At 39.6% G+C, this 25733-nt stretch overlaps 2 long non-coding RNA genes across 2 annotated transcripts; one reads left to right on the top strand and one right to left on the bottom strand.

Annotated features, from left to right (window-relative positions):
• Positions 1–15947: 15947 nt before the first annotated feature.
• Positions 15948–19112, bottom strand: LOC142658736 (uncharacterized). Its single transcript, XR_012850162.1, has 3 exons — positions 19027–19112; positions 17111–17257; positions 15948–16055 (listed from the first exon to the last, which is right to left on the bottom strand). It is a non-coding gene; the product is annotated as an uncharacterized LOC142658736 (long non-coding RNA).
• A 1441-nt stretch (positions 19113–20553) lies between these two features.
• Positions 20554–24704, top strand: LOC142659561 (uncharacterized). Its single transcript, XR_012850343.1, has 3 exons — positions 20554–20730; positions 22780–22850; positions 23661–24704. It is a non-coding gene; the product is annotated as an uncharacterized LOC142659561 (long non-coding RNA).
• Positions 24705–25733: the final 1029 nt, after the last annotated feature.

Here is a 25733-nt window from a genome sequence, read left to right as displayed (position 1 = left end):
GGTTATAGTAATGTAGTAAGGTTCTAGTAATGTAGTTTTATAGTAATGTAGTATTATAGTAATGTAGTATTGTTATAGTAATGTAGTATTATTATATTAATGTAGTATTATAGAAATGTAGTATTATTATAGTAATGTAGTATTATTAGCGTAATGTAGTACTGTTATAGTAACCTAGTATTATTATAGAAATGTAGTATTGTTATAGTAGTTCAAATAACTAATTGATTAACAATAATTTTGTAATGAATCAAATTTGAAAGTAATGCGGACAGTCAACTATACATTTTTTCTATATGTGGTCCACTTATCTGGCCGTGTTTGAGACCCCTGGTATAGAGGATACAGAACAGCTGTATCTAAAAAAAAACTAAAAAAAATAATAAAAAGTATTTACAAAGTTACACAAAACACAATGATACACCTTTTTATTAAAAAAAACAACTATTTTTGCCTATCAAAACGTTTACATAGCCTTTAAATATTTAAACAAAACAAGCATGATAAATTGCAAAGAGCAGAACATTGAATTAGACACTCAGGTCCGTAAGGTACAAATAGTACATAGAGTAAATTGAATGGAGGATCGTTTCACAAAACAAAACAAAATCTAAAAAGTAATTCAGAAAACAAAAATGCAAAGCAAGAATCTAAAAAATTTAATATATACACTACCGTTCAAAAGTTTGGGGTCACCCAGACAATTTTGTGTTTTCCATGAAAACTCACACTTATATTTATCAAATGAGTTGCAAAATGACTAGAAAATATAGTCAAGACATTGACAAGGTTACAAATAATGATTTTTATTTTAAATAATAATTTTCTCCTTCAAACTTTGCTTTCGTCAAAGAATACTCCATTTGCAGCAATTACAGCATTGCAGACCTTTGGCATTCTAGCTGTTAATTTGCTGAGGTAATGGGGAGAAATTTCACCCCATGCTTCCAGAAGCCCCTCCCACAAGTTGCATTGGCTTGATGGGCACTTCTTGCGTACCATACGGTCAAGCTGCTCCCACAACAGCTCTATGGGGTTGAGATCTGGTGACTGCGCTGGCCACTCCATTACAGATAGAATACCAGCTGCCTGCTTCTTCCCTAAATAGTTCTTGCATAATTTGGAGGTGTGCTTTGGGTCATTGTCCTGTTGTAGGATGAAATTGGCTTCAATCAAGCGCTGTCTACAGGGTATGGCATGGCGTTGCAAAATGGAGTGATAGCCTTCCTTATTCAAAATCCCTTTTACCTTGTACAAATCTCCCACTTTACCAGCACCATAGCAACCCCAGACTATCACATTACCTCCACCATGCTTGACAGATGGTGTCAGGCACTCTTCCAGCATCTTTTCAGTTTTTCTGCTCCTCACAAATGTTCTTCTGTGTGATCCAAACACCTCAAACTTCGATTTATCTGTCCATAACACTTTTTTCCAATCTTCCTCTGTCCAATGTCTGTGTGCTTTTGCCCATATTAATCTTTTTCTTTTATTAGCCAGTCTCAGATATGTCTTTTTCTTTGCCACTCTGCCCTGAAGGCCAGCATCCCGGAGTCGCCTCTTCACTGCAGACGTTGACACTGGCTTTTTGCGGGTACTATTTAATGAAGCTGCCAGTTGAGGACCTGTGAGGCGTCTATTTCTCAAACTAGAGACTCTAATGTACTTGTCTTGTTGCTCAGTTGTGCAGCGGGGCCCCCCACTTCTCTTTCTACTCTGGTTAGAGCCTGTGTGTGCTGTCCTCTGAAGGGAGTAGCACACACCGTTGTAGGAAATCTTCAGTTTCTTGGCAATTTCTCGCATGGAATAGCCTTCATTTCTAAGAACAAGAATAGACTGTCGAGTTTCACATGAAAGCTCTCTTTTTCTAGCCATTTTGAGAGTTTAATCGAACCCACAAATGTAATGCTCCAGATTCTCAACTAGCTCCTCTAAACAGCAAAACTGTTTACAGCGGTGCTGACATAATTGCACAAGGGTTTTCAAGTGTTTTCTAATCATCCATTAGCCTTCTAACACAGTTAGCAAACACAGTGTACCATTAGAACACTGGAGTGATGGTTGCTGGAAATGGGCCTCTATACACATATGTAGATATTGCATTAAAAACCAGACGTTTGCAGCTAGAATAGTCATTTAGCACATTAACAATGTATAGAGTGTATTTCTGATTAATTTAATGTTATCTTCATTGAAAAAAACTGTGCTTTTCTTGCAAATATAAGGAAATTTCTAAGTGACCCTAAACTTTTGAACGGTAGTGTATATTAGAAAATAGTATGTATGTGGGAATTAAAGGGGTTCTCCCACTATTAAATGTTTTTGCAATATAATTCAGCTATTCGGCTTGAAATGTTAGTTTAGTAATTTACCTTGTTACAAAAATGCTCAAGTTGCCAGATATTGCTTTACTTCATTATAATTATGCCCCCTGGTGTTCAATCTGTATAGTAATGTGCACGTCCTCTTACTAAGCTAATTGGGCAGGACGCACATGCTGTTCCCCTCTCCAACTGCCACTAGCCAATAGAAAATGTCAGTAGAGAAGAAGCTTTTATTTAGAAAGGACCCGCCCCCTGAGCTGCCCTCGTACGAGCGCTGCTTCCCCTTCATTTCTTCTTGCGCACTGTGAATGTTTCACACTTGTAGCGGTAATTCACAGGTATTGCAGCCTTTTCTCCCATTCACTTCAATGGTAGAAAAGGCTGCAATACCGGTGAATCGCCGCTAGATGTGCGTCGAAGATTCACTGTGAGCAAGAAGAAATGAAAGGGAAGCAGCGCTCGTACGAGCCCCACCCCCTTCAAAACAGCTGATTGGCGGAGGTCCCAGGAGTCGGACCCTGATCCATCAGCTATTGATGGCCTATACAGAGAGAGGATAGGCCATCAATTTTAAGTGTACCACTTGCAATTATCGCAGATGACTTGGTGTACATTGCAAGAGGTAGACGGTGACCACAGAAGTTAGAGATCATTTTGTGCTAACAGATTTCTCTAGATCAATGTGGGAGTGGATTGGGACCCCAGGGGCAGCCATCAGGACAAATGGATTTCTATGGAGTATATTTAGACATCAGGTAAAGCAAACCCACCCTTCGTTTAAATTAGCTCAGTGAGCGCAAGTCGCAGACGTCTGCCACTCCATAGGAATTTTACAAACAGGCTATGCATGCTTTTAAGGCCTCATGCCCACTTCAGTTTTTTCCTTCAGGGTGCTATCCGTTTTTGTCACTGATAGCACCCTGAGCCCATTCATTTCAATCGGGCCATGCACACTTCCGTTGTTTTAACGGAACCGTGCGGCGGCCGTTCTGTCAAAAGTAGTGCAGGTCCTACTCCTGCCCGTTTTTGACGGAACAGTCTCGGCCTTCTCATTGAATTTGGTTCGTGAAACAACGGACTGCACACGGAAGCCATCCGTGTGCAGCCCGTGTGTGATGGGACCGTCAATAACGGCCGTTCAATGGCCGACGGAAGTGTGCATGAGGCCTAAAAAAGTATAGGGGGAGGTGAATTGGTACGGTTTGCAACACGTAGAGTAGCTTAGCAAGTATATAGCTTTTGAGACTATTCTACCTATCCAAGAGGAAAAGTCGTAGGCCCTCTAGTTGTTTTATAATGCTGGTTCTATATTATGTATTTTACCTACCATTAGTGACATAAAAAACAAACATTATTTTTGGGAGGTTGTTGCTTTATATTGCAGCATCGATGACAAAGCTCATTGTTCACATTCTATACATTGGATTACTGTTTTCTGTCTTTTCTCTGTATCAATGGCAAGTCACATTCTGCAGTGCAAACAATAACACACTGTTCTAGTGGCTGCAGCCTATGAAATAGAGGACCCGAGTCAGGGAATTTCAAATCACTTTTTCCTCTTTTCTTGTGCTGTAGCACATATTTAACTTTGAACACCGTTTTGTATTCCGATTCAAAGTTTTGTGGTGAAAAATTATATAATATACACAGTATCTTTATGGGGGTAGGGCAGAGTTCAAAATGGACGGATTAATTTCACAGGCAGCGTAAAATTATAACATCCTGACTCCCTCTATCCACCACTAGGGGAATTTAATGCATATCCCTTTATTATTGCATCTAACAGACAAAGAATGTTAGAGGACCTGTCAGCGCTCCTGACATGTCAGTTTTAGTAAATACTTGTATTTACCATGAAAAATCAATGCTGGCCATTACTCTGTTATTCCTCTTGTAAATGTATGGGCGTTACAACTACCCTCTGACGCAGTCTGACAATGTCCATGCAGTGCTAATAATTTTAGACTGTCTAAGGACACTCTCTATTGACAGGGGCAATGGTAAGACCCATCTATGGAAGAGATCAAGAGGAAGTTAATATGGAATGTCTGCAACTGTAAAAGAAACAAAAACGCAGGGAAAACATCATACTTAGGCTTCATGCACACGACCGTGCTCGTAATTACGAGCACGGCCGGGCACGGCCGGCCGCTGGCAGCCGGCCGCTTTTGTGAGCCGTGCTGTCATTATAAAGTATAGCAGCACGGCCCGTAAAATAGAAAAATAGAACATGTTCTATTTTTTTTAACGGCACGGGCACCTTCCCGTGAGAAAACGGGAAGGTACCCGTGGGTAACAGAAGTCTATGAGCCCGTTATTGCGGGTCGTAATTACGACCCGCAATAACGGGTGTTTTTACAGTCGTGTGCATGATGCTTTAGAGCATGCCGTATTTTGAAAATAATGTCACCGATACAAAAAAGAAAAAAAGGCAAAAAAAAATAACACCACGAACCAAAAAAAAGACTGGTTTGTGGTGTGTTTTATATTTCGATATAGACTTTCAGATAACTGGCGACATTGTTTTTGGGAACAAATAATCTTTATTGGGGTCTGAGCCCTGCTTAATACATATCTCAAAACGCTTTGCTTCACATAGGCAAAAATAATAAAATTATGGGGATCCTACTGCATACTATTATTGAGTTAAATGGGACGCAGGCGATAAAAGAATATATGAAAAAAAAAATCTCAAACGTACCAATCAATCTTAATAGTCATTTGATATTGCTTATCTGTTTCCCTATATAGCAACTAGCCCATATTCCTTACAAAAACTGATGAAAGAATTAGAGGACCTGTCACTAGGTCATATAAGTTGAACTGGTTTACAGCCTTAAATAGCGTGTTTGTGCATGTTTATTGCCCCATGTGAAACGTTTCAGCTCTGTCCTTTAAAGCCTACACACACATATATATACACACACACACACATATATATGTATATATATACACACACATATATATATATACATATATATATACACACACACGCATATATATATATACATATATACACACATATATATATATATACATATATATATATATATATATATATATATATATTAGAATAGAATCCAAAAATCAGGCAGCACTCCACGGTATAAGCAAGGTAGAAAAAGGTGCTTTATTGGTCCATATACACACGACGTTTCAGCTCAACACAGGAGCCTTTCTCACTTGAGAAAGGCTCCTGTGTTGAGCTGAAACGTCGTGTGTATATGGAGCAATAAAGCACCTTTTTCTACCTTGCTTATACCGTGGAGTGCTGCCTGATTTTTGGATTCTACTACAGCAGGTCTGGTAGCCCTGACCTGGGCAGGTTGGCACCCACCTACGATTTACAAGGCTGTGCGGCTGATATTGTATTTGGACTTTTATATATATATATATATATATATATATATATATATATATATATATATATGTATATGTATATATATATATATATATACACAAGCAGGAAAAAGGTCACACACACACACAGATATATATATATATATATATATATATATACATATATACAGGTGAAAAAAATCTTGCAGCACTCCAACAGGATGAATGAAAAAAACTGTGATTTATTCAAGCCAACATACAGAGGTGCGACGTTTCAGTCCAACATTAGGACTTTTTTCAAGCATAATGGTGTGTACAACAGTCATGGTTTATATAGTGTGCATCAAATACAAGCAATCAAGCTCATTACAATAGTATCAAAAATACAAACAGCATTTAGTTACGTGTAAAACAAAAGTTACGGTATCAAAAAATAAAACATTGATACAGAAAGTGACATATTAAAAACATCTAAAAACGTCTATATATTAGAACAACTTAATATAGACCTAATTACAATTTAATCAAATATTCAACAAGATGTGTATCAAGTTACGGCTCTCAGACCACTGACCTATCAAAAGACTGATATTTAATTTATGCAAAGGGCTCGTATGTGTTTGACTCAAGTCCTCCCTATCAGGCATTTATTGTTAGCAGGTGCGCATGCGTCAGGCTGACAGCACCAGGTGGTGGCGATACATAGATGACATCTTCCTCATCTGGACAGATAGTGAGGCTTCTCTTCAGTACTTTCATCAATTCCTTAATCAGATCGATGACAATTTACAGTTCACAATGACTTATTCAGTTGAGAAAATAGAATTCCTAGATGTTTGTGTAAAATTGGTTGATAATGTTCTAATTACTGGGCTATATACCAAGGATACGGATCGAAACACTCTCTTAAGATTTGAAAGTAGCCATCCCAAAAATATGATAAGATCATTACCATATAGTCAGATGGTTAGACTTAAACGTATTGTTGATGACCCTACTGAATTGGATTCATCCTTAGATCGTTTGGTATCTAATTTTGTAGAAAGAGGATATCCTAAACGGTTACTATATGCTCATAAAACAAGAGTTGATGGTATCCCTAGGGATAAGTTAATAAAAACTACTAAAAAAGTGGACAAACATCGGATACCATTTATTTCCACCTATAATGATTTGAGCGGGGACATTTCACAAATTCTGAATAAACATTGGCGAATTATTAGTAACAGTTATGAACATATTGGTGAGCTTAACAGCCCACCTCTTATGTCATTTAGGAGACCTCGAAATCGATGTGACAAACTGGTTAAATCCAAGACAAGTAAGATATCCAGTAGTGGTAAACAGACCTTATTGAGATCGTTAAAACCAGGGAATGTTCCCTGCTATAAATGTATCAATTGTCCACTCATGTGTAGGGGCAATGTATTTGAGCACCCTCAAACACACAGAAAGTACAACATTAGACAGCACTTTACGTGCGATTCTGATTGGATAATTTACGTGTTATGGTGCCCCTGCCAGTTATTATATGTTGGTGAAACCACCTGCGACTTCAAAACTAAGTTGAATAACCAAGATTTGCCTGTAGCGAAACATTTTTTTGAACTAGGACATACCGAAAGAGATTTAAAATTTATGATTTTGGAACATATTCCATTTCCCCAGAGTGGGGGTGATAGGAATGTAGTACTACATAAATATGAATTAAAGTGGATTTTCCTTTTGGAAACATTGAGACCGAAAGGTCTCAATGTTGAATTTAATGTCGCTAGGGCTACTCTCTGAGACTAATCTCTGACATCTGCATTCATCCTCTAGCAATGTTCTTCTTTTGTCTATTATTATTATATTTTTTTTGGTTTTGTATTTTTTTATATGAGATGTATATATATATATATATACCTTGATCTTTGACACTTTATTTTTTTTATTTTTTAGATCATAAGGTGAATGTAGACCACTTCAGACCACAAGATACAAAATTGACCAAGAATAAATGGAAGATGGAAATTGGATATTCAAATTTTGATGTCCTGTGAATAGTTTTCATGTATTAATGTTTTGGAAAATATTTATTTAAATGTATGTGAAAGGGGCGCAACAATAATTTAAATATTAGTGTATAAACTGACTGATCTAATAAACTACTGTGGAGATCTCATGGGTTCGATACATGATTGCTGGTTATTGTGGTTGGACTTGGCACACGGGAGTGTGATACTGTCGCTCTACTAACCTTGGTGTAGGTTTTCATGGAGCACATAACTGTGACCCTGATCCCTCCCCTTTCGTGTGAATCCTTTATCCACAGTTTAATATACCTTATAACTGGCATCGATTATATAGAATTTCTATTACATTTTTATGAATGGATTTATTTGCTGCACTTCGTTTTTGTTGCTGCTTCCCTCTCATACATATACATTTGTATATACAGGTTTTTTACCTTTTCTTGATACTGATCCTGGACATCTTCGGACATATATATGTCCTGAATATTTATAAATTCTGTCATTCCGTGGTTCGATTTATTTTGTGTCTATATGTATTTGTGAAAAATTTTGCTTGATAAGCTATTTACAATAATATTGATTGTTACCTGTCACTTGGCAACGTGTTCCGGAACTTCTTTCCGGTTCTTGCTAGTCGAATGTGTGCACAATGGCGTCAGGAGTTTGTTGATTACCTGTAACCAGGCAACATACTATAGACGTCACTTCCTGGTGCTGTCAGCCTGACGCATGCGCACCTGCTAACAATAAATGCCTGATAGGGAGGACTTGAGTCAAACACATACGAGCCCTTTGCATAAATTAAATATCAGTCTTTTGATAGGTCAGTGGTCTGAGAGCCGTAACTTGATACACATCTTGTTGAATATTTGATTAAATTGTAATTAGGTCTATATTAAGTTGTTCTAATATATAGAAGTTTTTAGATGTTTTTAATATGTCACTTGTCACTTTCTGTATCAATGTTTTATTTTTTGATACCGTAACTTTTGTTTTACACGTAACTAAATGCTGTTTGTATTTTTGATACTATTGTAATGAGCTTGATTGCTTGTATTTGATGCACACTATATAAACCATGACTGTTGTACACACCATTATGCTTGAAAAAAGTCCTAATGTTGGACTGAAACGTCGCACCTCTGTATGTTGGCTTGAATAAATCACAGTTTTTTTCATTCATCCTGTTGGAGTGCTGCAAGATTTTTTTCACCTGAATATTGATACAGTCCTAGGATCTGGACAGCTTGCTGGCACCCGTTCACATAGGTAAGCTTTCTCTTACTGAGATTGAGTGCTGCTGCTTTCTCTGTTTGAATATATATATATATATCTTGAGATCTTGCAATTTTGGGCACGTTCACACGTGGCGGAATTGCTGTGGAATTCCGCAGCGGACAGTCCGCACTGAAAATCCGCAGCAGACAGTCTGTCCATTGGTTTCCACACCTTTTTAGTTATCTTCGTGCAGGCGTTGCGGACAACTCCGCTGCGGACCATAGGCTGCGGTGCGGAATTTGGTGTCCGCAGCATACACTAAATGTATTTGAATTACACCGCGTTCCAAATTATTATGCAAATGTTATTTTTCGCTGATTTTCCTAAATAGTCGATGCAAATGACAGTCCGTATAATCTTCAAGCCATCAACCGTTGGAGTATAATGCAAATTTTATTGAACAAATCTCCTAATGATAACAGATTTTTTTTTTAGAAGTAAAAAACTCAAAATGCACTGTTTCAAATTATTATGCACAACAGAGATCAAAACATTTTAAAGGTTGTAAAGAGAAATTAAATGGTAATTTGTTGAATTTGCAGCATCTGGAGGTCATATTTACAGAAATGAAAAGCTCTTTCAATTAAAAAAAAAACTTAGCGGGCCAAGTTACATGTTAACATAAGACCCCTTCTTTGATATCACCTTCACAATTCTTGCATCCATTGAATTTGAGAGTATTGATGTGAACTGCCTCCCAACCTCATAGATATTTTGCTTGAGGATGCTCCAAAGGTTCTCAATAGGGTTGAGGTCAGGGGAACATGGGGGCCACACCATGAGTTGCATGAGATGGTGCATTGTCATGCATGAAGATAATTTTGCTACGGAAGGAACGGTTCTTCTTTTGGAACCACGGAAGAAAGTGGTCAGTCCTAAACTCCACGTACTTTGCAGAGGTCATTTTCACACCGTCAGGGACCCTAAAGGGGCCTACCAGCTCTCTCCCCATGATTCCAGCCCAAAACATGACTCCGCCACCTCCTTGCTGACGTCGCAGCCTTGTTGGGACATGATGGCCATTCACCAACCATTCACTACTACAGCCATCTGGACCATCCAGGGTTGCACGGCACTCATCAGTAAACAACACGGTTTGAAAATTAGTCTTCATGTATTTCTGAGCCCACTGCAACCGTTTCTGCTTGTGAGCATTGTTTAGGGGTGGCCGAATAATAGCTTTATGCACACTTGCAAACCTCTGGAGGATCCTACACCTTGAGGTTCGCGGGACTCCAGAGGCACCAGCGGCTTCAAATACCTGTTTGCTGCTTTGCAATGGCATTTTAGCATTTGCTTTCCTAATCCTATTAATTTGTCAGGCAGAAACCTTCCTCATTATGCCTTTATCTGAACGAACCCGTCTGTGCTCTGAATCAGCCACAAATCTGCACGGGCGTGAAAAACGCACCTCATCCACATCTATAATGTGAATAGGTGCCTATAAACCCACCCACTCAATCTTGCATAGGGCATCTGTTTAAAGGATATTAGATTAGTAACATGGATAAGGCTGTTCAAAATCAAAGGTTGCTATAGAAAAGGAGGATATAGTTGCCACTCATATGTGGTTATAAACTGCTGTTTGGACCCACAGCGGGGCTTAGAGGGGCAGGAGCTCTATTTGGCTTTTGGAGCTCAAATTTAGCTGAAATGGTTTTTGGATGTCATGTCGCATTTGCAAAGCCCCTGAGAGGCCAAAACAGTGGAAACCCCCCACAAGTGACCCCATTTGGGAGACTACACCACTTAAGAAATCTATCTAGGGGTATAGTAAGCATTTAGACCCCACAGGTCTTTTGCAGAATTTATTAGAATTAGGCCGTGGAAATGAATATCCACATTATTTCCACTAAAATGTTGAATTTTTTCAATTTCACAAAGGATAAAGGAGGAAAAAGACGGCCAACATTTGTAAAGCAATTTCTCCTGAGTACGGCTATACCCCACATTTGGTCCTAAATGGTTTTTCATTAGAAAGCAATTAACCCTTTCCGGACTGAACCATTTTTTGCTTTTTCTTTTTTGTTTTTCCCTCCCCGCTTTCCAAGAGCCATAACTTTTTTATTTTTCCGTCAATAGAGTGGTGTGAGGGCTTATTTTTTGCGGGACGAGCTGTAATTTTTATTGGTACCATTTTTTGGTGCATAAAACTTTTTGAGCACTTTTTATAAAAATTTTTGGTAGAGCCAAGGTGACAAAAAAATAGAGATTTTGCAGTTTTACATTCTTTATATTTCATGGCCTTCCCCGCGCGAGTAAAATGGTATATTGTAATAGTTCTGACTTTTACGGATGCAGCAATATCAATTTTGTGTATTTTTGTATTTTTTTTACATTACTTTAGAGAAAAAAAATGTGAAAAGGTTTTTTTTGGGACTTTAAATATTTATTTAAAAAAATTCACTAATAATGACTATTTAATTTTGTTTTTACACATTTTATTAGTCCCCCTAGGGGACTTGAACCAGCAATCAGTATATTGCTGGAACAATACACTGCAATACTAATGTATTGCAGTATATTGTCATTTTTACAGGCTCCTGTAAAAGCTTGACCGCTGTTCCTGTCCGTTAGTTAGTCCTGAGTGTCAACTCTAATACACAGCTGACACCCATAGCGTATGGCGCTCCATACATCACCCCCCACACCACGACATGCTATGTCGTGGTGTGCGAAGGGGTTAATGCGCAGCGGATGGTGCAGTGTGAAAATGACAATTTTCCACTGATATGCCATTTTCGTGCACTATATGTTGTGCCCAGTTTGTGCCACTGAAGTAAAATACCTCATAAAATATTATCCGGGTTCTCCCGGGTATGGCGATGCCAGATCTGTGGGCGTAAACGGCTGTTTGGGCACGCTGCAGGGCTCAGAAGGGAGGGCGTGGCATTTGGCTTTTGGGGCGCAGATGTAGCTTGGTAATAGTTCTGTTTAGCGTTTTGCTGGTATTTCAGTTTATAATGTGGGGGCATATGTAATCTGTGCGGAGTACATCAGGGCATATAAGAGGGTATAATAATGGGGTAAATAAATAATAATCCGCAGATATGTGGCCGGTGTCGCACTGATAAATGGCGCCCGATCTTATCTGCTTTTGGAACACTGCACATTTTGCATCGCCGTATTCTGAGAGCCAGAACTTCTTTAGTTTTTCTTCACCAGAGCTGGGTGAGGGCTTATTTGTTGCGGAACAATCTGTAGTTTTCATTGGTACCATTTTGGGGTATGTGCGATTTTTTTTTTTTATCACTTTTTATTCCATTTTTTGGCAAGCAAGGTGACCAAAAACCATCAATTCTGACAATGTTTTTTATTCTTTTTTTTTATGGCGTTCACCCTGGGCTATAAATTACCATTTTACTTTATTCGGCGGGTCGATATGATTACGGCGATACCATTTGTATATCGTGTTTTTATGTTTTGCAGCATTTGCACAATAAAATCACTTATTTATAAAATAATACATTTTTTGTGTCACCATATTCTGAGAGCCATAACTTTTTTATTTTTCAGACAAAAAAAGCTGTGTAAGGGCTTGTTTTTTGTGGGACGAGATGTAGTTTTCATTGGTACCATTTGGGGTACATGCAACTTTTTGATCACTTTTTATTGTATATTTTGGGAGGAGTGGTGACCAAAAAATAGTGATTCTAGCGTTGTTTTTTTTACTTTTTTTATTATTTTTTTTGCTGCGTTCACTATGTGGGAAAAATAATACTATAGTTTTATAGTTTCAGTCGTTACGAACGCGGTAATACTAAATATGTGTACTTTTTTTTTTTACCTAGGAACGGAAAGCCTATTACGCTGTACCCTGAGTGAATATAATGTGTGACGTTGTTCGCCTATTATGGGTGGACGGACCGTTTTTACCCTTATTTGTGGCAGTATACAGATTACTGAAGGTTAAACTTTTTAGCTTTTTCATGCAATGATCCTCCACCATAGATTGATTAAGTTTATATTTTAACTTACCAACATATTGGCATTCCCTCTTTCAAGATGGCGTTAGTGCATTCGTAAATGGATGATGCACATACGCTGCTGAGTGTATCTGTATAGATGACTCTCGCGAGGTATTCTTGGCTCTGTTCTGTGTTGTCCTGGTGACCATTAATCTCTATTTATAATCACACTTTGGGAGGAGTTCTCCTTTAATTTGATAAGTGCTGCCAACAACAGAAACTACAAGTCCCAGCATGCCATCAGCGTCAGACCGCTGTGCTACAGACTCAAAAGTATGTGCCCCATTTTAATTGGTGGATTTGGGGGAATTAGCCACGCCCATTGTTACCAGACGCATCAAATCCAGTATACAGCAATGTCTATAGACAAATATTAACACTAGGGTACGTTCACACGGAGTGTTTTTGGACGTTTTTCGGGCCGTAAACAATGACGACAATTGAACAAATTCCCCCATATTAAATGTATGAAAAAAATAAAAATGTATTCAATAGATTATTTAACAAACAGGTGTGTTCTGATAGTGACTGATCCTCATTGTGTGCGCAGGCATTGCCTCCTTTTGATTGATTCTTTGCACAACTTCGTAAACTTAGGGAGAATTTCAACAATGCATTTTGGGAAATTGTGCATAACGCATCCCCCCCCCCCCATTCAGATTTGAATAATTTCCTGTGCTACATTGGTTGATTTCTCCCTAACTTAGATAAATGTGCCATGGAAGGTGTCCCTGTCAGAGTTTGTTTCTATGTTATAGGATGTATTGTTCTACACTTGTGGAGGTCCTGCAGCCTGGAGTCTTACTCTGAGCTGCTACTGTGTGTGGTGGTAGGAGGACTTCTGGTATGACTGGTGCCGGTCACGCTAAGGGGCAAGTTGGTTCCTCAACCATTTAATGCAAAAGATTTTGTTATATATTAAAGAGTCCAATTAAGAATAATAAAAAAATATTTGGAATGATGAATTAAACGCCCTAACAAAATTTACACACTCCAATTGTTTTGTTCAAATATTTATGCCCAAATGCTCTGCTGTGCACCCCCACCACCAACCTTCCCAGCAGAATGCCACATTTTCAAGTTTTTCCTCCATTGAATTGTTCTTTTCCAAAACTTTGTAAACTTAGGGAGAATTGCAGCAATGCAATGTGGGAAATTACGCAAATCATGCACATTTCTAATTGTGGAGATTTAAATTATTCAAAATGTCTTCCAGGTAGGCGGTTCATGTATCGCGGGAATGAATTTTACACACAGTCTGCCCCGAACTGACCATCATGAAAGTACTTCACCCTGGTCACTGGCTGGTAGAGGGAATATACATGTTTGCATATTTTTCCCATGGTACATTGCTTGAATATGTGCATATTTTCCCATGAACCTCTCCTTAAATTAAGTAGATTTCGCAGTGTAGGTATCCCTGTTAGAGTGCACTTGTTTAATACAGTGTGTTATTCTGCTCTTGTGAAGGTCTTTCGCACAGATTGAGGCTCTGAGTGGCTACTGTTGACCGGCACCACTATTTCCAGTTTGTTGTATAAATGCTTTATTATAATTTATAGATTAATGAAAAGAAATAAAGAATCTTTCTCAGGTGGAAACAATATATATAATTTATGACATTTTCAGCGAATTTACACCCAGTGAGCGCCTCACCTACTAGAAACCTCTCCAGCCTCAAGCTTTTCCTCCTTGTAATTTATTATTTTTGAAAATTAGTCAATTTAGGGAGAATTTCAGCAATGCATTGTGGGAAATTATGCAAATCGGGCACTTCTCTCTCCATGCCCTGTGATGCAGAGCAGAGTCTACCCCTTACTGACCATCAGGGCATGTCTCAACCTGGTCAATGGGTGGTAGCGGGAGGATACATGGCTGCTTACTGGCAGGGATCACTTAAAGGGGTACTTGATTTTTATGAAATGACTTTAAATAGACTTCGGGTTTGCAAGGCTGGAACCATGTAATATAAATTCTGCAATAGTTTGGTGCCGAAGAAGTAATGCGCATATTTTCCCATGGTGCATTGCTTGAAACTCTCCTTAAATTAAGTAAATCTCCCACTGAAGGTGTCCCTGTTAGAGTGCACGTGTTGTTATGTACAGTGTATTATACTGCACTTGTAGAGGCCTTGCGAGCTGGAGTCTTACTCACTGGTTGATGATCTGAGCAGCTGCTATATGCGGTGGCCACAGGCCTCCTGGTATGAGTGGTGCCGGTCAAGCAAAGAGGCTTATTTAGTTTTTTTTAAGCAAGAGCTGTAAATGCTTTATTGCTTTATTAAAACTTCTATCATTATAACTCATAAAATGGTATCAGGTTCCTTACTCTTGTACATTTAAAAATATAGAAAATAATTATTTATTTATTTTCTTTTTATAATGTTTTCTGTGAATTGAGCGCTGGGCTTCAAGTGTACTAGAGCAGAACTGGACGTGTCCTGGGCCTCGATCCACCAGAATCCCCACTAGAAACCTCGCCGGCCCACAGAAGCTGCATTTTCAAGTTTTTCTTCCATTTAATTTATTCTTTTCGAAACTCAGTCAACTTAGGGAGGATTTCAGTAATGCATTCTGGGAAATTATGCAAATCGTACACATTTCTATTGGTGGAAAGGTAAATTATTCAAAATGGCTGCCAGGTAGGCGGATCCAAGTGACAAGGGAATGAAATTCATGACCTAGTACATGGGATTCTTCTCTCTCCATGCCCTGTGACACAGTCTACCCCTTACTGACCATCAGGAAATACCTCAAACTGGTCACTAGGTGGTAGCGGGAGAATACATGGCTGCTTAATGGCAGGGATTACTTAAAGGGACATTTCATTTTTATGAAATTACTTTAAATAGACTTTGATTTTGCAAGGCTGGAACAACATAATATAAATTCTGCTATAGTTTAGTTTGGTCCTGGAGGGGTAAACTCTCAGAAGGGAGAAACCACAATGGCTAAGGAGGAACTTACTGTAGAAATAAAAATACTGACACAAGTGATAATACGTTTATTACAACAAATGTCACATCAACCCGACAGTCACCAGCGCCACAATTATCATAGAACTTGTCACCTCGAGTCGTTATTAAGAACCACCCTCCAAAGAGTCACATAGAACAGCACCCTCAGTAGAATCTGCAGACGCAAAAAATTATGGATTAGTGATGTCACCCAATGACTATAGGCAGAGATCCTGACCTAGGAATTTTGTAGACTCAGCGCCCCCTATAGGTGAAGCACGTGTTTACATGTTCCATCAAAAGTCAATGAAATCCAAATCTATTACAGCTGGCTGGTGCATACTGGGAAAAGTACGTCACCACATTGTCATTATCTACTCCCCAGGCGCAACTTTATAACCGATCTCTGGCTGTGCGCACTATTGGTTACTGGGAAAGCTGGGTGACAATCAATATAATGTAATTACAGATCCTGATGGGCTTGTCACCCAGCTTTCCTGCAGCACTAAATATCAAATCTACCTAGATGCACTAAATCTGGAACGTAATATATCATTGGACACGTTAACCATTCAGGGGCCTGGGAAAGCTGTGTGACAACCAGCATGACGTCCGTTATAGCTGTTGTCACCCAACTTTCCCAGACTCTTGAATGAATTCTGAACTTACCAGACAAATTGTCTCATCTCGAGTCATAGATGTCGTAATTCTCATTTATACTAGAAAAGCACAAAACTTAAATATAATTAAAAAAAAATTAAAATCAATCAATCATCTGCTCCTAGAAAAGCTGGGTGACCATAAAACAGGGGTTTCCACCCAGATTTCCTAGAGCCCTGAATGGCAAATCTACCTTGTTATGTGTTGATCCCCTTCACTGCAGAAGTGGGAACATTTGCCATTCAGAACTAGGGTGGCACGATGCATCGAAATATCAATACCATTAATTTGTTTATTTAGTATTGTAACACATGAATGTAACAACTGGCAAGATGAGACGCGGCCGGCGCCATGCTAATGAGCAGCGGCGCCGGCCCCGTAGATAGAGAACATGGCGGGTGCACTGCACAGCACCTGCCATGTTCTGTCTTCAGTGCCGGATTGAATTACATCATGCTGACCGCGCGGGCACAAGTGTGCGCACGCGATCAGGAGCACGGGCAATGGCTCTTAGGGTCTGTAATGGATCCCGGTTCTTTATTCCCTTCCCAATGTATGACATAGACTTACCGTGCATCATAGCCAGGCAGGGGAGGCGTGGAGCAACTCAAGGGACAATCCTGCTCCACACAACGCAAGTGTCGGCGCTATACGTTGCATTCAGAAAGTCTTCAGACCCTTTCACTTTTTTCACATTTTCTTATGTTGATCCTTGTGCTAAAAAAATAAATAAAATACAAGTTTTTTTTCCCCCCTCGTTCTGCGCTCAGTACCCCATAATAACAAAGTGAGAACAAAATGTTAGTTTTCTTTGCTAATATATCGAAAAGGAAAAACTAGAACCTTGCATTGACATAAGTCTTCTGCCCCTAAGGGTATGTTCACACGCAAACTCAAAAACGTCTGAAAATACGGAGCTGTTTTCAAGGGAAAACCACTCCTGATTTTCAGATGTTTTTTAAGCTACTCGTGATTTTCGCTGCATTTTTCACGGCCGATTTTTGAGTTGTTTTCTATAGTCTATGAAAAACGGCTCCAAAAACGTCCCAAGAAGTGACCTGCACTTCTTTATCGCGGGCGTTTTTTTTACGCGGCCATTTTTCAAAACGGCCGCGTAAAAAAACGTCCCGTCGGAACAGAACGCAGTTTTTCCCATTGAAATCAATGGCCAGATGTTTGGAGGTGTTCTGCTTCCGATTTTTTTGGCCGTTTTCCAGGCGTTTCCAGCCCAAAAAACGTCCGGAAATAGGCCGTGTGAACATACCCTTACTCAGGATTAGGTGAAGCATCTTTGGCAGTGATAACAGCCTCCAGTCTTCTTGGTTTGATACGACAAGGTTTGTACATCTGGATTTGGGGATTTTCTGTCAGGTGACGTCGGTGGAGGCCATAATCAGGTCTATCCAGAGATGATCAATTGGTCACAAGTCAGGGCTCTGGCCGGGTCACTCAAGGACATTTACAGAGTTGTCCCCCCCGCCTGGTCCCCCTGAATATCCTGCGTTGTCCCCCAGCCTCTCCTGCGTTGTCCCCCAGCCTCTCCTGCGTTGTCCCCCAGCCTCTCCTGCGTTGTCTTGGCTGTGTGCTTAGTGTCATTGTCTTGTTGGAAGGTGAACCTTCGCCCCAAAGCACTCTGGATCAGGTTTTCATTGAGAATATCTCTGTACTTTGCTCCATTCATCTTTCCCTCATCCCTGACCAGTCTCCCTGTCCCAGCTGCTGAAGAACACCCCCTAGCATGATGCTGCCCCCTCCACCATGCTTCACTGTAGGGATGGTATAGGGCAGGTGCCTGGTGTCCTCCAGACATGACGCTTAGAAAAAAGTTCGATCTTGCTTTCATCAGACCCCAGAATCATGTTTCTCACAGTCTGAGGTCCTTTAGATGTTTTTTTGCAATCTCCAGCCGGCTTTCATGTGTCTGTTACTGAGGAGAGGTTTATTTCTGACCGCTCTCTCATAAAGCTCAGCTCGGTGGGGTAATGCAATGATGGTCGACCCTCTGACAGCCCATCGGCCCCCCGCAATGCGATCTCTGGGTGCCAATGGTTGGAAGAGCCCCCATCTTTGTACTCCCATTAAGTCTTGCAGTATATAGTGCTAGTGATCCAATGATCGCTGGTTCAAGTCCCTTAGTATCACTAATAAATATAATTTAAAAAAAAGTAAAAATCCGTTAAATAAAGTTTTCTGTTTTTTTACATACCCAAAAAAATATATATATATATATATATTAAAATTAATTTATTTTTTTTATCCCTAAAGCATTGTAAAAATAAATAAATAATAATATCACCGCATCCGTAAAAGTCTGAACGTTCAGGGTAAGTTCACACAAAGCAGAAACGCTGCGTAAAAGCACACAGAATATCCGCCCTGGTTGCCACTGGGAATTCCGGAAGAAAACCTGCATCAAATTGTGGAGCATTTTTTTGGCCGGAATGTCCGCTGCGGAAAACCACTTAAAAAAAGTGTTTCATACTTACGTAGCCATGGCAAAGCATCCTGATGTTTCATCCTACATGACCGCTGCAGCCTGTGATTGGGTGCAGCGTCACATGGGATGAAAAGTCATCCCAGGAGGCTGGCCTAGAGGAAAAACCACAGAATTCTGGGTAAGTATAAGATTTTTTTTTTCTGAGTTGCAGGGGCTTTGTTTTGCGACGGAATCGCTGCGAACTCTGCGAAAAAAACGCAACATCTGTTATGTGTTGTGGATTTTACCTCCCCAATCCAATTCAACGGGGAAAACCCGCAACACAAAAGCAGCGATTATGCAAATACAGAGGACATGCTGCGGATTAAAAAAAACACGCCGCAGATCAATTTTAGCTTTTTTTGGCATTTTTTTCAAATTTATTACGCAGCGCGTGGAGGAGGTTTGTTCATATCTCACCCGCTCTGCTGCTACTGTATTATGCTGCCAATTTTACACAACTAATTACAAATCTGTAGTATTTACGCTACGTGTGAACTGACCCCTACAATATAATATTATTTAATGCGCACAGTAAACACCGTAAAAAAAAAAAAAAAGTAAACCGCCAGAATCTTTGTTTTTTGGTCACCTCATCTCCCACATAAAATGTTATCAAAAACATGTCTGTACCCCACAATGGTACCAATGGAAACGGCTCGCCGCACAAAAATAAATCAAGGGGGAAATAAAAACGTTGCAGCTCTCAGAATTAGTCGACACAAATTTTTTTTTATTTTTTACAATTCGTTTTTTCTTTGTAAAAGTAGTAAAACATAAAAAAGAATATACATTTGGTATCACCGTAATCGTACTGACCCGCAGAATAAAGTTAACATGATGTTTTAATTGCACGGTAAACATCGCAAAAACATTTTCCACCCCACAAAGAATTTTTCCCCAGTAACATCACGCGGTACAATAAATGGCGCCTTGAAAAACTACAAGTCCTCCTGCAAAAATCAAGCCCTCATACGGCTATTTCGATGGAAATGAAAAAAGTTACGGTGTTTGGAAGATGGGGGAGGAAATTTTTTTAATGAAAATCTGAAAAATTGCTGCCGGCGGTAAGGGGTTAAATAGAAGCGGTCGCCCCCTCACAACTGATTTTCATCCCATTTATTAAAACATGTTCATACGGCTTATTTTTGACCGTTTTGCTGGCCGAAAAATCGGAAGCAGGATGCCTCCAAACATCTGCCCATTGATTTCAATGTGAAAAACTGCATTCTGTTCCAATTTGCCCGTTTTTTTTATGCAGCCGTTTTGAAAAACGTCCGCATTAAATCAATTAAGGTCAAATTTATGTAGAAATATAAAAAATTCTGGAGGGTTCACAAACTTTCAAGCACTACTGAATAAATATATATATATATATATATATATATATATATATACGGTATATATATATATTTATTTTATAGGGTTGCAGTAAATGTAAATCTTTCATTGGGTGAGCGCCACCTTGTGAACTCCAGCTGCACTACAAAGACATTTGGGTTGCTCTGATTTTTTGATGTTTGCAGAGATTATTGTAGCTGCAGCTTCTCATATTCTTCTGCTGTTCCAGGTTACCGGAGACTAGGACAGTCTACCCGGCTGACGTGCTGCTGTTTGGGGGGATTCTAGCGTTCTATAATCAAGAAATCAGGGACATGTTCCGCCTGAAGCGGTTTGTAGACACAGATTCGGACATCAGGTTGTCCCGAAGGGGGTGAGTGTCTCAGAACTAACGCTCTAAATAACGTCTGTTGTATATACTGTATAGGCAGATACATAGAAAACAGGTTTTACGTTATACCTTACAGGAACTTTCACCTGTGCTCATCGTCGCCTCCTACTGAGTAATGTACTTTGTATGTATGACCTGCCATGTATATCAGAGGAAAATAAGTGACAACTGCGGAGCACATTTATGGTTTAGGTTAATGGTACCAAATTTACCATCATTAAGCTTTTTATACAAACAACTAATTAGACATGGAAGGACATAACTACCTACAATACTGCCCCCTATATACAAGAATATAACTAATATAATACTGCTCCTATATACAAGAATATAACTAATATAATATTGCCCCCTATATACAAGAATATAACTACTATAATACTGCCCCCTATATAGAAGAATATAACTACTATAATACTGCCCCCTATATACAAGAATATAACTACTATAATACTGCCCCCTATATACAAGAATATAACTACTATAATACTGCCCCCTACATACAAGAATATAACTACTATAATACTGCCCCCTACATACAAGAATATAACTACTATAATACTGCCCCCTATATACAAGAATATAACTACTATAATACTGCCCCCTACATACAAGAATATAACTACTATAATACTGCCCCCTATATACAAGAATATAACTACTATAATATTGCCCCCTATATACAAGAATATAACTACTATAATACTGCTGGCGTCCGTGTGCAGTCCGTTGTTTCACGGACCAAATGAATGAGAAGGCCGAGACTGTTCCGTCAAACGGAGAGTAGGGCCGGTCATATTTTTGTGAGAATGCCCACACGGTTCCGTTAAATAACAGAAGTGTGCGTGGCCCCATAGAAATGAATGTGTCAGGGGGCTATCCTTAAAAAAAAAACTAAGAATATAACTTAAGTGGGTATGAGGACTTAGGCGATTGTGAAAAAATTTATCGGGTAGGAATGCTTTCAATAATAGAAGGGTAAATATATATATATTTTTTATCAGTCACCAAAATATAAAAAGTGAATGAACAGAAGATAAATCTAAATCAAATCAATATTTGGTGTGACCGCCCTTTGCCTTTAGAACAGCATCAATTCTTCCAGGTACAGTCTTTACAGGAACTCGGCCGGGAGGTTGTTCCACATCTTGGAGGTCTAAGCGGTTACCCTAAAAAGGTCCTACATGCAGCACAATTATCAAACACCCCTCACACCAGGGAAAAACCAAAACGTATCCCTTTCATTCATGTTTATCACCCCTGCGCACACAAGATTCATCGCATTAGGAAACACTGGCCCCTACTTAGAGAGGCATACCCGCAAGTCACAGAATTTAAATCCCCCTTACCATGCTCTAAAAAAACCTCGGACAAAATTGTCAGAGCAGACATCATCAGATCATCCAAAAAAAACATCCAGACAAACATTCCTGAATACACCCAAGATGGGAACATTTCCATGCAGATCGTGTTTGCAATGCTCACATATCATCAAGGGAAATGGAATCCATCACCCTCTATCCGGCCAGAACATCCCGATACGAGACCATTTTAATTGCAATACCAATTATGTTATTTACATGATCAAATGTCCCTGTGGTTTAGCATACATAGGGGAAACCACCCAACGGATCAAGGAGAGGATTGGCCAACATAAGTCAAACATACGCTGTGGCAAAACGCTACTACCCATTCCCGCACATTTTTCCAAATACAAACATAACATCTCACAGTTAATGTTCCAGGTGATCGAACATGTTCCAGCACCTAGAAGAGGGGGGGGGGGGATAGAATCAAACAACTCAAACGCAGGGAAGCATTCTGGATACACAAACTCTAGACCCTGGAACCTAAGGGTCTTAACAGGGAGTACGATTAGCAGTTTTCTCTAAAAACATCCACCAGAATATGTTGACTGTACATCTGCGATGCTTGTATTAACGTATAGTACTGTGACGGACTATTACTTTACTGTATCTGAATGTAAATGACATATCAAGCATAATAATCTGCATTTTCTCCCCATCACAGACCCGCTAAACCTTTCTGTACCGGAAGGGGGACTGCTTTCACGACCATCTGACCTATCCACCATTGACACGGTATCCTTTATATAATAGGGAATACTAGAGCCAACCAATTTTCATCCTGTCTCCACTCTCCACAACAGGTTTACCATCTGTCATGTTTACAGTAGGAGGTTACCAAATTTCCAATAATCAAAATTTCCCGATCCAAAAATATCACCTCCAAGTTTCACCTGGTCTTGATAAGACATTCATCGTTTTTCTACACACACATATTACCTTATTTTTTTTATCCTGCATGGCCGCTTCTGTACCGGAACGGCGAGTCTCTGGTCTGCATCACACGTCACCTTGACAACGCCGGCCCAGATGGCGCTCTGCGCACACGTTCCACGTCTCCCACTGTCTCCACCGTGGAACGCACGGCCATCTTGCCGAGCATTCCAAAGCAAAAGCGCTGACACCACACATGACGTCCCCACAAGCATAGGCGCCATATTCCCTACCTTCAGGGTATATATGGCATGATCTAAGTAGGGAATACTAGCGCCATAGAGAGCGGTGAGTCGCCAATTCTATCATAGTAGCGCCAGCATAATCGCTAAACCAGTTCCTAGTACGGTTCAGGTATGTCTAAACCTTATTTATCAGCATCCAATAGTGTTTCTTTATCTTAAAATGCATTGTTTTTTCATAGTTCTTTTCATTGTGGTTCCATTTACTACTTAATACTTTGATATACGTATGTATTTTTTGTTTCATCATGAATGTATCCGACCTTAGAGTCCACCCGGTCTACATTTGGCGTTTTACATAGGTTTCATATAAGTGTATCTTATAGTCCTTTCATTTTGATATTGACGTATTCCCTTAACTGCCTCCTAGATAACTACTTCCCGCGGGTACCCACATCCACCCTCATGGTGCATATACAATTGGCACATCGACACCCCTGGCCCATTGGTACTATCAACACCCACTTGTTGACCCTGCAAGACCACATTTAGATGGAGCAGATTAATTCACTATTACATACCTACATATATTTGCAGCTACACATATAACACATTGTGTCTTCATAATATGACCTATATTTCATTTGGTGCGCTTACGGTCTCAGGATGCTTGACACCTTTCCTTCCTTTTTTATTACCCAACATTGTAACTGTTTCTTTGTATATATCTTCTTCAATGCAGTCTATGTATTACACATCCTGTATTTTTGTATGGAATTTGTGTAATATGCTATAATTACCTGTTTCTTTTTTTAAATCAATCCGATTTTATTAACACAAACAATAAGACATTGACAATCATACATCATTTGTATCAGAATCATGTACAATAGTTCCATCATGACAGAAAAATCCCCAACATTTCCTCCCCCCCCCCAAGCCCAGCACAGCACCCAACAGTATCTCCAACAGTAACACTTGATACATAAAAGAAAAACAGTTCCATTAGCAATATCCCCCCCCCCCCATCTGCTCTGAAAGTGACCGCTGCTGGTCCCTTAGAGGACTTGCATCCGTATTCTGCTCAGTTCAGAGGACACCACCCCACCACAGGCCAACCATCTGCCCCACTGCTTATCAAATTTCTTCTCATTGCCCCTTTTCGAAAATATTTTATACTCCATCAGAATGTTATGGTTTAGCATTCCCACAATTTCCCTCTGCACGGATGGTTCCACGTCCAGCCAATGTTTCTATATATGTTTCTTTAGTGCCCGACGAAGGTCTCACGACCGAAACGTTGCACATGTAGCCACTGGCATATATTGAAAAAAGAAAAGATTGAAATAAATCTACGCTAAATATTCCAATTGTGTGTCTAATAAAATTCTGTCTACAACTGGGTTGGGACTCTATTTCGAGCACCTGAGAAAACGAGTGCTGTCTGAACAAAACCACACATGTCCACTGCGATGTTGGATTCTAGCACAGGCAATAGCCCCAGATACCCCTACTCCCCACATTAGTAACTCACGCATGATTCCTCATGTGGATCCCTTTGTTGAAATGCTGGGAGGAGAGTCTGTGGGAGTCGCCAGGACAGGACGTCATGGAGATCGCATAGTAGGACATACCCTCAGCCAATGGCCGGACTTCCTCGTCCTCTGCTGTGACAGGTGGCACTTCCTCGGCGATGTTGATTAGAAGCCCCCTGCTGCTCTACCAATCGTCGAGAGTGGGAGGGATATATGCTCCACAAATTCGCTTCACCAATCTATGCCATTTCCCAGCCCTCCCTCCCCCGCCTGAAAAAGACACTGGTTTTTATAGTAAGACTAAGTTTACTTGGCATATTTTACAGGCTGAAAAATACTAGGCTCATATCAAGAGAAATCGGCCTCTGAAAACAAGGCATTTACTAGCGTATTTTTAAAGCGTTTTTTTTTTTTCATTTTGCAAGTGTATTTTGAGGTGAGTTTTTGGAGCGTCAATGGGAAAGACTTCAATGAAAAAAACAGCTCGAAAATAGCTACAAGAAGTGACATATGCTACGTAAAAAGACGCCTAGTGTTTTAATTCAGCAGTGTAAAAATACGCTGTGTAGTTCATACAAGGCGTATTTCCCATTAAAATGAATGGCTAGCTGTTTGCAGGCGTATTTCAAGTGTATTTTGATGCAATTCGAGTGTTTTACGCCTGAAAACATGCTTGTGAACATTTTTTTTAAATAGCCTCACCCCTCCTTCCCGCAAGCAGATCTAATGTGCCTAGTGGTATAAACGGCCCTGCTGACCATTAGAATTTAGCAGAGTCTCCTGACTGATAAATTGTCAAGCAAACATCTTTTGAAATTAAAACTAGAACACATACTTTGTCCACAAATAACATTTTATTTTCAAATATTAACAAAAGTTTTATTTGAACAATTGCAGTAAAAACAAGTTAGAAACCCCATACACATACACCCACTATACAACACAATAGTCAGACAAGGATATTACAC

Source organism: Rhinoderma darwinii, chromosome 8 (genome assembly GCF_050947455.1).
Source record: "Rhinoderma darwinii isolate aRhiDar2 chromosome 8, aRhiDar2.hap1, whole genome shotgun sequence".
Lineage (NCBI taxonomy): Eukaryota > Metazoa > Chordata > Amphibia > Anura > Rhinodermatidae > Rhinoderma > Rhinoderma darwinii.
This window is presented reverse-complemented; position numbering and strand designations above follow the sequence as displayed.